An 11910-nucleotide genomic window follows, 5' to 3' on the forward strand; every position below is an offset into this window, starting at 1 on the left:
AGAGAGAGACAGAGAGAGACTTTCAAATATGTACATATGTATATGTGTATGCATACATACATTACACAATGAATGTCTTTGTTTTCTGCTTTTTGTTTTCTGTTTTTTGCTTTTTGCTTTTTGCTTCCCATGTTTCAAGTGGAAGTGGTGGTGGTGGTGTTCCGATCCGAATCCTTCGTCCGTGTTGTATGCCGTAAAAAACTTGTGCTTGTTCCCGCCGAATCCATGTCTTCTTTCTTTCGTGAATATCTATGTTTTGTATTAAAACAAGATTATGATACAAAAACCTTGCTATCTCAACTACTTCATTAGTCGCGATATGGCGAGGTAAACCCTCTCGGAGTCTTGTAATGCTAGATGACATTAATCTACCACTTCCTTCTTGGGACAATGTCCCTACATAGCATAGTTGCAAATTTTGCCATATACAACTTTCTTTTCTGTTTGTGGACTTTGTTGTGGTACCCCATGAAGTCCCATCGAACAAGAACTTGTTCCTCATGCTCTACTTATACCACGTCCCCAGATACCTAAGGTAGTCAAACACCACCTTCTATGATGGGGTGTGTGGAGCGTTAACACAGTCAATGAAAACCCATTTAAAAGGTAGCAAAAAACTGGCTACTTGTTAATGATGCTCAAATATTGTGATATAACAACCCATATGGATTTAGCAATCGAGCATGTAATGAACTTGTATTTGTCATCTTCCTCGATCACTATACAGAAAAAACATGTCCCATTCAAAATATGTCTTCACTTTAAAGTCGTCGCCAAAGGTAAACCACCACCATCGCATGCCAAAGAAAAGCCTTTGCAGGAAATGGAATATGAGAATGCTAACCTGCATCTAAAACCCAATGCCACCATTTTATACAACAAGTCCAAAATAACTTGGGAGCTAATCAATTAAGCTTGTTCTATTACTATTTGCTTGATATATTTTTTTCACAATTGTCACCTTTTTGTCATCAACATACGAAGATTAAATCCTTTTATACATGTTTAGGATATTATTTTGTTGTTGTGATGGCAATTCCAAAACCACAAATCTCTAAAATGTGTCTCTACACTCTATGATACAAGCAACAATTCCATACATACCATGACATTTGTCTCAAACACATATCTATAAACTAGACAAATACCATTGTGTCTATTTCCTATAGAGACAAATGCTCAAGTACTTAATGATCCTTATGTAGCCCTTAAAGCTACAAATATCCATTTTTAAAGATATGAGAGCATCTACCACAATCATTATTCCATGTATCCTTTAGAGCTTACGAGCTTTTAGCATTATTCACTTGATACTTGTTCCCTTGGTTCAAGTTTGACATCATTGTTCAATATACATGTAAACTCCCAAGTTATAAGATTTGGTCAATGAGCCTTTTAAAACTATCCCACATGTGTCACTATGAGCCCTTCGATATTCACTTTGATATACTTGCTCCCTTGGTTCAAGTTTGACATCGTTTCTCAAGATACACATAAACTCCCAAGTTACAAGATTTGTTTTGTGACACTTTTAAAACTTGCTTGTTATGGCTCTATGAACCTCATGGAAGGTGTTACTAATGTTTAATGGAATATATAACTAAGAGGCTAATTTTTATTGATATTTGTTCGATATTGGTAAGTACCGATTTCTCATTCCATGTTGATTCATTATGTGTATTATGGGATTTTGACATGATTCACTATGATACACGAGTTCAACCCATGTCCTCACTTGTATATTTTTAGATGTTGATCAATATGTTCATTTTCCACGAGTATAGAAGTTTATCACTCTATTCATTTTTCCACGATTTGAGGGTTTGAAATGATATTAAGAAGTTGTTGCGAGGACTTTATAAGTCAATATCCTCTTCCTTTCTAGATTTTATATGTTACCGTGGTTAACCCTTAAATAATGGATGACAACTTACAAGTTTTGTAGTGTCAACTATTGTAATGGGTGATCAATGCATACATGGTTGTTTAAGGAGATGGAGAATGAGCATAATTAATTTGAGTATCCATAACAACATTTCTACAATATCCTACAAGAATGTATACTTTTAATGAGTATGTGGAGGCTTGGTAGAAGATTTGAGATGTGTGATTGCAATCATGCTTTAACATTGTGCTAAGCTCACTTGCTAGTTTATTTGAATCATTTTCTTCAACTCCAAATAGGACCCATAGTCAATTTGTTATAGGCATAGTATCTTAAAAGTTAAGAATCTCGAATGGCTTGAGTTGGAGACTAATGCAATCCTATATCTTAATCTGAATGGATAAGAATCTAGAATGGCTCGAGTTAAATGTTTCATATGATCATCACGTAGATTTTGTAGTTTTGTTTACTGAAAATACTAAACCTCACCTAGGATGGGTGTGATTCTTGCATGAAAAATGTTAGAGAGATACATCATCATCACCATCCTCGCCCCAATTCATTTAATAGAAACCCGACACAAGTTTTCAGTAGTGGCCTTGAGCTAATCCATGTTTTTACGAACCCATGCAATAATCTTCTAGATAACATTGCAAATTGTCAGAATTGAATAGGTGACATTGTTGTTCTTCATTGGCCAACCTTACCATCTCAGTTAATATATAGAGAGAAACTATACAACATAGATGAATACGTGTCTCAAGTTAATGGTAATGATATCTCTCTATCTCCTCAACTCAATACACAATAATGAAATGTTTTGCTTCAGTTCCATAGGTCGTATTTGACCTTCAATGAGAGTGAGAAAACAATCCTTCTCTCTCTCTCTCTCTCTCTCTCTCTCTCTCTCATAAAAACACACAATTATATTCATTGTATGTAAAACCCATTGTTACAACTTCTTAGCCGTCCCTATCTTTGTAGGTTGAGCAACATATTCTATAAAGCCATTAAAAAACCTAAATATGCATTTGAAGAAATGGTCCCCACATGCTCCAAGATTTCAACATTAGAATGCCTTTCAACTTCTCAATATAGGCTTTCACCTCATGCCTACCATCGAGCATGAAATAATTACGCATATATTCCATATGTGTTGTAACTCTTGATATTGTATAAATTGGAACAAGATCAGCTGATCATTTGGTCTCTCTCTCTCCCCGTTTATTTTTTAATCGTAATTAGCTTACCTTATTGGTAAGTTGTTACACTACAAGCACTACATCTTGGGTTCGAAACCCAATTTTCTCACCTCTCTATTATATACTTCATATCTCTTAATTCACTAGATGTCACTATGGAATGTAGGGGTTGAACCCATGACCTCCTAGTCTCCATTGGTCAACCTTACAAACTAAGCTCTCTCTCTCTCTCTCTCTCATTCTGTTTTTGGTGAAAACACACAATTATATTAATAAATGTGTGTAAAAAACACTACTTACAATGGGTGTGACCATGAAGTATGGTCACCCACTAACTACAGTACACTACATGGGTAATGGAACATGTTGAATTGCCAATAGGCAAGACGAACATTCCACCGAGGAAAGGATTTCCACTTGCTCCAATAAAGAAAATTGTCACATTAGTACTCCCTTCAACTTTCGTAGATATGCTTTCACTCCATGTTTACCATTGAATACAAAAGCGTTGCGCATATTCCAATTATGACGCAATCCCTAATATCTCAAAAATAGAAAAACAATCTCCATCTCTAACTTTGGGTCCACCATGTGTAAATTGTGCAAACACCCACTGTCTAGGTGTCAAATAACACCGTGATAAAACTTGCCAAATTTGAGAAATGTAACTCCAAATTTGAGAAGCAATCGGGCATTGTATAAATCGATGAGTACTATCTTCCATTTGAACAGTGCAAAAAAACAATTACCCGTTGTTAGTTGTTAGTCCACGACGCTTTAGAGCTAATCCCAAAGGCAATCCTCCAATCAGAACTCTCCAAATGAAGAACTTTGCTACAAGTGGCAATTTAGAATGCCAACTACGTTGTAAGATTTGCCACCACCCATGATTAGATTTGTGTAATCTCCATTCTTCTTCAGCCTTAGATGATAACCATCCAAGAGACTCAACAGAGCAATGATACAAAAGATTAGTAGTCACTTCTTACAACGATGTTTGACCCTTTAAACACCAATCAATCCACGGTTGTTCTCCTGTTTGTAGAGTTAAGGGACCTTGCATCAATGAAATATTTCGTAGTTGTTGCCAAATAAACCCATAATTAGGCAGAATGCATAATAATTGTCTTGCTTCAACAAACTCCAAAATTCTTTGAGATGGAGCCTCAACTATATCTCCCACCTCTTTGACCCCCAAACGAAACAAATGATTAAAATTGAGAGCGTAATCTATCCTTTCCTGACCAACATAATAACCGAGAAGACACAAGTACCTCTTTTTGCAAACAATTGCAATACTCTCTACTAGATGATAGTTTCCATACACATAACAAGAGTGCTTCTTGCCATGAGGTAACCAAGTGTTGAACACATGTAGAGCCCGGAATCCTAAGTGAAATATATCCATTTAGTAATTGCCACCTTGAAGCCTTAATTGTTGTCCTCCCATGTGTTAAAACCCTTGTTCTCAATGAAATATTGAACAATAGATATCCATGGTTGTGAGTTTGAACACATGTCTTGTAATAATGAAAATCTACGAGCCATCATATGCTTAGATAAGTTCAATACTCCAGCTCCCCCCAAGTGCTTAGGAGTTGCTAGATGATTCCATGGAACCCAAGTGATTCCCATCTTATCCCTTTTCTTCCACAACAAATATCGAAGAGGTTGCAAAATAGAATGCAAAGCCTTCTTTGTCCACGACAGCAATGACAAGTAATATAATATCATAGGTTCCATAATACATTATACAACCTTCAAACGTACATGAAATGGCCAAGATTGTGATTTCTAATACATGAACTTATCCCTCAACTTACAAGACATCCATTCAATCAATTGACCATTTGTAACATTCATTCCTAATAGATAGCCCAAGTGTCGAAAAATAGAGCCTTTCTTCACCACGGATCCTTACCATCCTAAACATTCCAAATCCCTTTTAGTACATGATATGAGACTAAACTTCCTCCAATTAATATGTAATCTAGAAGCCAATGCAAATTGGTTCCATACAAGCATCCCCTTCTCAAGATTCTCTTGTGGGGCTTGTAGAAACATGAAAGAGTCATCAGCCAAAGCTTGTGCAACTAGTTGCCCTTCTCTCTCTCTCTCTCTCTCTCTCTCTCTCTCTCTCTCTCTCTCTCCAATACCCTCTCAGTCTATATTTTTAAATAATATTGATATGATTTGAGATATCAATGGATATAGTGTTTTGCTTCCAAAGAAACAACAATATGATTGTTTCATTTTAGTGGCTAAAGTACTTGACCTTTTCTTACTTTTGTACAATATTTCATTTCTTTTCTACTTATTTAGTTTTCATATCCAAACAAATTTGAGTGTGATAACTTCAATATTATGCATTTTATTTTTGATAGAGAACAATGGGTGCAGTCATTGTCTAACAATTAGAGTCGCGTGTTTGTCGAAAATTTGTTATCATCCTACAAAGTCATCGAAAAAGAAATTCCGTTGCAAAATGCAAAAAGTGAGTTCTCACATTCATGGGGTCGTCACAATTGCAAGATTGACATGTTTAGGGGCAATGATGATGTATCATTTGGTAACATATTGTCCTATGTGTATGCATGCATCTACATGATATTCTTATGGATGACATTGTGTCAGTGTGTATTACACCATTTAGACTCCCACTCGAAGCATTAAGAGGAAAAGGAACACTTTGTAATTACAATAACATGTGTATGCACATGCGTTTAATCATCTCCTTTTTTCCTTCTTTTTATAATCAAAATAGCCATTCTAAGCTCCCACTTTTTTGTTCTCTTAAGGAAGTTAATAAACAATATCTCATTGGGAGTTTGCTTCATATGGAAGAGTTCACAAATCTAGACTCGGGGCATATCAATCACATATATGTATGAGAAGCTTACAATGCTATTTAAGTGAAACAATTCTCATTGACAATTAGAAAAATAGTAAATCATCGGTATTTCTCTATCTATATTTGACATAAAAAAAATCATTGGATTTTGAAAAGTATATCCCTTTTTCTTTGTAATATGCTATATTGCACTTATCAATAGCCCAAGAGTTGAGTGTGGGCTTCTTACAATGTGATTTTATTTAATTATATAACATGCTTCATATTTCATGGTTATGTGGGGTATCAATTCCTTCCTCATATTTAGTTGTTCAAAGTTCAAACAATGGAATGGCTTCTTTTAGAGCACATGAGTTGTATGAATGATAAACTAAAAACGAGCACTCACTTAGTATTTTATGTTCCTAGTAACTAGCACGATAAAGTGGGATGCTTAAACAATGTAAACTTGATGAAAAAGACATCAGCAAAATCAAATAGTATATAGATAGGAACATGGCCTATGTATAAACCTTATTACAAGTTTGTTTAGCCAATCAAATTGTAGAACGTTTCCCACATTCTTTTGTTTAGACTTGCACAACTTTGTAATTGTTTCTATAAAACAATTGCAGCATGGGGCAACATAACTTTAATTTGGAAAAAAAACATCTCTATATTATGCATATGGAAACATCAACAACTATTTTATTCTATGAGCTACCTTTGGCCTACATTCATGACCTTAAGATTTATTGCATCTACTTTAAATGTAACTATCACTTGCCAGTATCACTTTATCGTATAATACACAAATGTAAGCATTGTCTTTGACCATTCACTTACAAGTGCAAAGTCACATCACACCTAGCGTGGACAACAAAATAATTGTAAGTTGGTAATCACATACTTTTTTCTCATACATGCGTGTGGAATACAAAAATAGAGCTCGTGCCCAATAATTAGGCGTCTCCTTTTGCAAGTATAAGAAAAGTAAGTGATGCATTTGCAACTTTTTGCCATCACAATGATATGGAAGAGCGTCAACGTTACGTCTCCAATGTCTAGGAATGTTACAATAATGTTAAATGCCACTTGAATGACTTAATGTACCATTGTTGTGATGTGATCAATACATGTATTCTCATTGAGATACTATAGTTCTCACAAACATACATAGTTTATAATCATAAGATCTCTAACCTATAGTCTATATCTAACCTTGGGTTCATCATATATAAAGACAGAAACCATTGGGCTCAATTAGAAAAACAAAGGGGAAATGCTTACATTTATAGTAATTTTCAGATGGGAGATGTTTTCTCAACTAAATACACAATGTAGTTGTGTTCTCATAATAATAAATCCTTGTGCATGATTGGGAAACATGAACTATGCACAAAGAAATGGGAACTCCCATGTATGGCATAAAATCTAACGAAAGAACAATGACATGTCACTTTCCAACTCTCATCCATGTTGTAATTTGTTGCGACATTTGTTTTTGTAGAGACATTATCAAGAACATGATAGAATAACTTCTTGCTATGCAAATTATAACATAAGTATCCCAAGCATTGATCTCCAAACAAAAATTGTTTGAAATAGGAAATTAAATTAAGCTTGTAATAATATTTTATTGAATAACTTCAAAACTAAGTGATCAATAATTTTTCAAATATATAAAGTGACGTATGTTTTATGTACCAAGTCTATAAAAATAGGACAATTTTTTCGTATATGAAGTGCATTGTAAGCGTTCACATTTGTTTCCAGATGGTGCACCTTCTCTGGATATAATATTGACAATAGATTTGATGGATTCAAAGTTCGTGATGTTCTTTGGATGACACTTCATATTCATGGCACCGGCATATAGAGCCCTTGGTTTGGCTTTCCATATGCAAATGAGAGCTCAACTTTGTGACTGATATGGATTTATTTGCATTCAAACACACATGCAAGCAATCAAAAAATTCAATATGTTTCTACATGCAAATGAGAGTTCAACTATAATCATGATGTACATGTTTGTGAACAATATGTATTTATTTGCATTCAAACACACATGTACACAATAAAAAAAACTCAATAGGTTCTTCCATCAGACAAAAAGGTTAGTAGTTGCGAGGATGAAATATAGAGTGTGCACAATTAGACAACAATTCCAAGAAGTATGGATTTTGTACAACTATTGTGTGGGATATGATAGAGTGAGAGAAGATGAATATTGAAGTGTGTCAACATCTCTAAAATAGACAACACAACTTGTGAATCAAAACAATGTACATCTTATTGGCTTAGGTATTTGAGGAACAAAAATTAATACATGTTTTTTTTTTTTGAGTATAGTACTAAGCTAGGAAGGCAAATCATTGGCCCCAAATCAGTGGGTGCTGCTCAGACTCGCAATAGTTGGAGGGATAAAGGCATATTCAGATGACTTGTTGAAGTCGTTTTGGAGGAGACTATAGGTGTTGGATATGCCATAAAAAATAAGGTTTGGTTCTAGCTTCTTAGCCATAAGGCGATACCTGTAGGGGAGTGGATGAGGTGTCGTGGTGGGGAGGCTAGTTGTAAGTTATGTGGACACTCTTTGGAATCAATACCTCATTGTTTTTGGAATTGTGCATAGGCTATCAACATTTAAGGTAGAAGTCTCAGGATAGTGGCAACATGCGGTGTGAATGGGAGAGTTGTGTGGGGGGTCCTTACAAGGTTTGAAGCTAACAGGGGAAGGCTTGGCGGAACAATTAAACCCACATGGTCATGGATTTATAGTGCAGGGTGCCAACGTGTTCCAATGTGTTGGAGTGAAACCTAGCACAAACTCTGGTTGTTTTGAGGAGATATGGATGTTGGTGGTGTGCTTATCGGTCTAGCACATTTGGACCAGGCGATGTATGTTTGTTTTTCAGTAATGAAAGCTCCCAAGCGGTGAGGTGTTGCTCAACATTTGGTTCAAGTTGGTATCTTGGTAGCGTGGATGATACGACTCGATTGAAGGGAACTCGGATGAAGCAGAAAGGGCTCGGTCAAAGTTTCTGCTGAAAGGGGTAGTTCTCCTATGATGGTAAAATCATCGTCAGGGCCTAAATGGAACTACCAAGCACCGAGATGGTTGTTTTCGCCAATGGCTTCCATTAGTGGATAGGAGATGTAAATATGTATGGTTGTGGTACAAGTAAGTTACCATGTAAAAAGAGTCGTTGTGATACTTTTGTTTTAAATGACGGGGTGGGGGTTATGATTAGTTTTGTGTGGAGATATGTGAGTTTTGCTGAATATGGTTGAACTTTGATGTACTTCGTTTGCTAACTACATAATATGAAGTAGTGTTTTTTTGGGGGAAAAAAATACATGTTAAATTGGATCAAAATCAAGAAATTAAGATTGGGCATCCACATAATATGGAACTATCGCGTCCCTACATGGATTTGTTTATAATACTCTCATCTGTAAAATTTTATAACTAAAGGAAGGAGTTTTTTTTTGGAAAAATTAAAGAAAAAGAAAGAAAGAAAGATTTACCATATGGATCTATCCCAAAGCCCCATGAGACACCTCATTGCTTTTATATGTATGCGCTCAAGGAATGTCAACTAAGCCTCAAATACTTCCGAACAATTCTTATTTTTGTTTGGAGAGGATGTTTGATTATTATCCTTGGTGTCATGTACCCCTTAGGCATCTCCTAGTCATGATCTCCTTAGCTTTCTCTGGTCTTATGCATTGCAGGGGTATTTTTTAAAAGGAAGTTTACTAATTTAGACATTTGAATTTGAACATTAAAAAGACGAGCCTATATTAATAATAAAAATTGATGATGCAAAAATCAATCAAAGGTTACTTTCAATTCATGTTTTCCTTTAGACCACAAACAAACAAACAAGGTCACATTAAAAAATATCTAATGAATCAAACCTATTTGTTTATATGAATTGAATCTATTGATTATGCTAGATACCACGAAATCCTTCCCCCTTTCACAGAAAAAGAAAACCATTTATTACACTACCACCAAGGAAATAAGCACCATGTTTCATTGGATTTGGATGAGAAAGGAGGATGAAACAAGACCATCGCCCATACTTGGAAATGATTTGAATTCTCAATAGATGGTTTCATACAAATATAATCACCTCCTTCCACCAAATTCAATATAAACAAAACAATGTCCTTTGATTCAAACAAGTGCTTTATTTGTTTAGTCGGGACATGCGATGGACAACCTACCATGATGCTAGAATTATTAATTCATATGTTAATCTACCAAATATATTCTATTTTCATACATCCTCAAGCCTTTTCCAACATCAAATTTCCAAAATATCTTATTCATAAGAAAACTCGCTTACAACAAATGGCAATTCAGTTTTAAAAAGGTATATCAACATAGAATCCTCTAAGAACAAGAGAGCATTATAGCCTCGTGGTTTCAAGGGCGGAATGGAAACAGTCCTTCTTTAATGGTGAAGCAAGGATCTGTGCAACCAGCAACGCAAGGAGGTTTATTCTTCTTACAGGAACGCTACATGGACATATGGGTATTAGTGGTCGGCCTTACGGTCTGGCAAGTGTGGGTATCTCGGTGCAAGGAGACCCTCGCAGGTAAACGAACCCCACCGGCTGATAATTTAATGATGATCTGGTTTAATCTTATTGCTATGTTGCGAGGTGAGTTTGAAAGTCTTCAAGGGCCATCTGATGCAAGTGAAGAAGCTAGAGCTCGATTCCTTCGGAAATGGAGCGGTTCGCCGATGCTGCAGATAATGGATGGTAAAGTGAAGTGGAATTATCAACCACCGCGGTGGTTGTTCCCTCCAAGTGTTCCTAACATCTAGATGGGTGCTGCCATGAGGAGCAAATGGAGGACATCTATGCTGAATTCTGTTTTGTATGAGGCTCACGTGGAGAATATGTGTTCGAGTAATGCTATACACATAGAATGATGTGGTGTTTTGGAGTTGTTTTTTTATGTTGTTTCATCTACACATTGTTTTCCTTTGACATGCAAGATGTCTTGTAAGATATGAGCTGTAAATGATTCCTTTGTACATTCTTAACTAATGGAAGTAGATGTTTTTTGGAAAAAAAAAAAAAAAAAAACATGCTCAATACAAGTGAACAAGAGGATAAGCTAGAAGAAATTTGTGCTACCATAATCTTTGACATTTCCAAATAAAGATAAGATTATATTATAAAGCCTATGTTCACATTGTGCATCATTCATAACAAGTGGAATGGACCATGGCGGTAAAGCAAAACAAGCAATCACTACCAATCCATTCCTTCTACAATCATAATGCGATAAAGACAAAAGTGGGAAAAGCTAAAATCCAAGCTTGCCCAAGCATATGTGGAAATACTTGAGGGACGAGGAGGAAAGCATCAAAACAAATCAAACAACAATAGAAATCATTACACTAGAGAGAGAGAGAGAGAGAGAGAGAGAACAAACAAAGAAAAGTGCTTAAAATGATTATGCACATCTATATATTTTAAATTGATCAATAATATCATTCTTATTGAAATATAAGATAATCAAAATCCAATGTGAATGAATGTGCCCTTCAAACATACACAAGCAAATATGATTTTACCTAATAAAATTGCAATTTGGCATATAATGGTCTTAGGTTCTAGCCCTCTCCTAGAGGTCGAGGGTCAAGCTCGCACCATTGATGTGTAAATGGTAATTTGGTTAGAAGATTTAAATTTGCATTACTAATTTCATACTCTTTTCCACATCAACAATTTCCCAGAAAAAGTTATGACCCCTATCCCAAATTTGAGTAGGCCAAATAAGGACCCCCAAAACATTACCATTTTTATGTCATACAATTTCTCATCCAAAAATAAATAAAGGAGAAGATAATTTTGAGGAAACAATTATAAGTATTTGGTGGCAAATGAACAAGATATTGTACTAATATACACAAACAATATCTGGTGCCAACTATCAAGAACAAATTGTGTAGGAAAAGGCATTC

Source organism: Azolla caroliniana, unplaced genomic scaffold (genome assembly GCF_043228905.1).
Source record: "Azolla caroliniana isolate FFs.n. ecotype wild unplaced genomic scaffold, voAzoCaro1.0.p SCAF_5, whole genome shotgun sequence".
Classification (NCBI taxonomy): domain Eukaryota; kingdom Viridiplantae; phylum Streptophyta; class Polypodiopsida; order Salviniales; family Salviniaceae; genus Azolla; species Azolla caroliniana.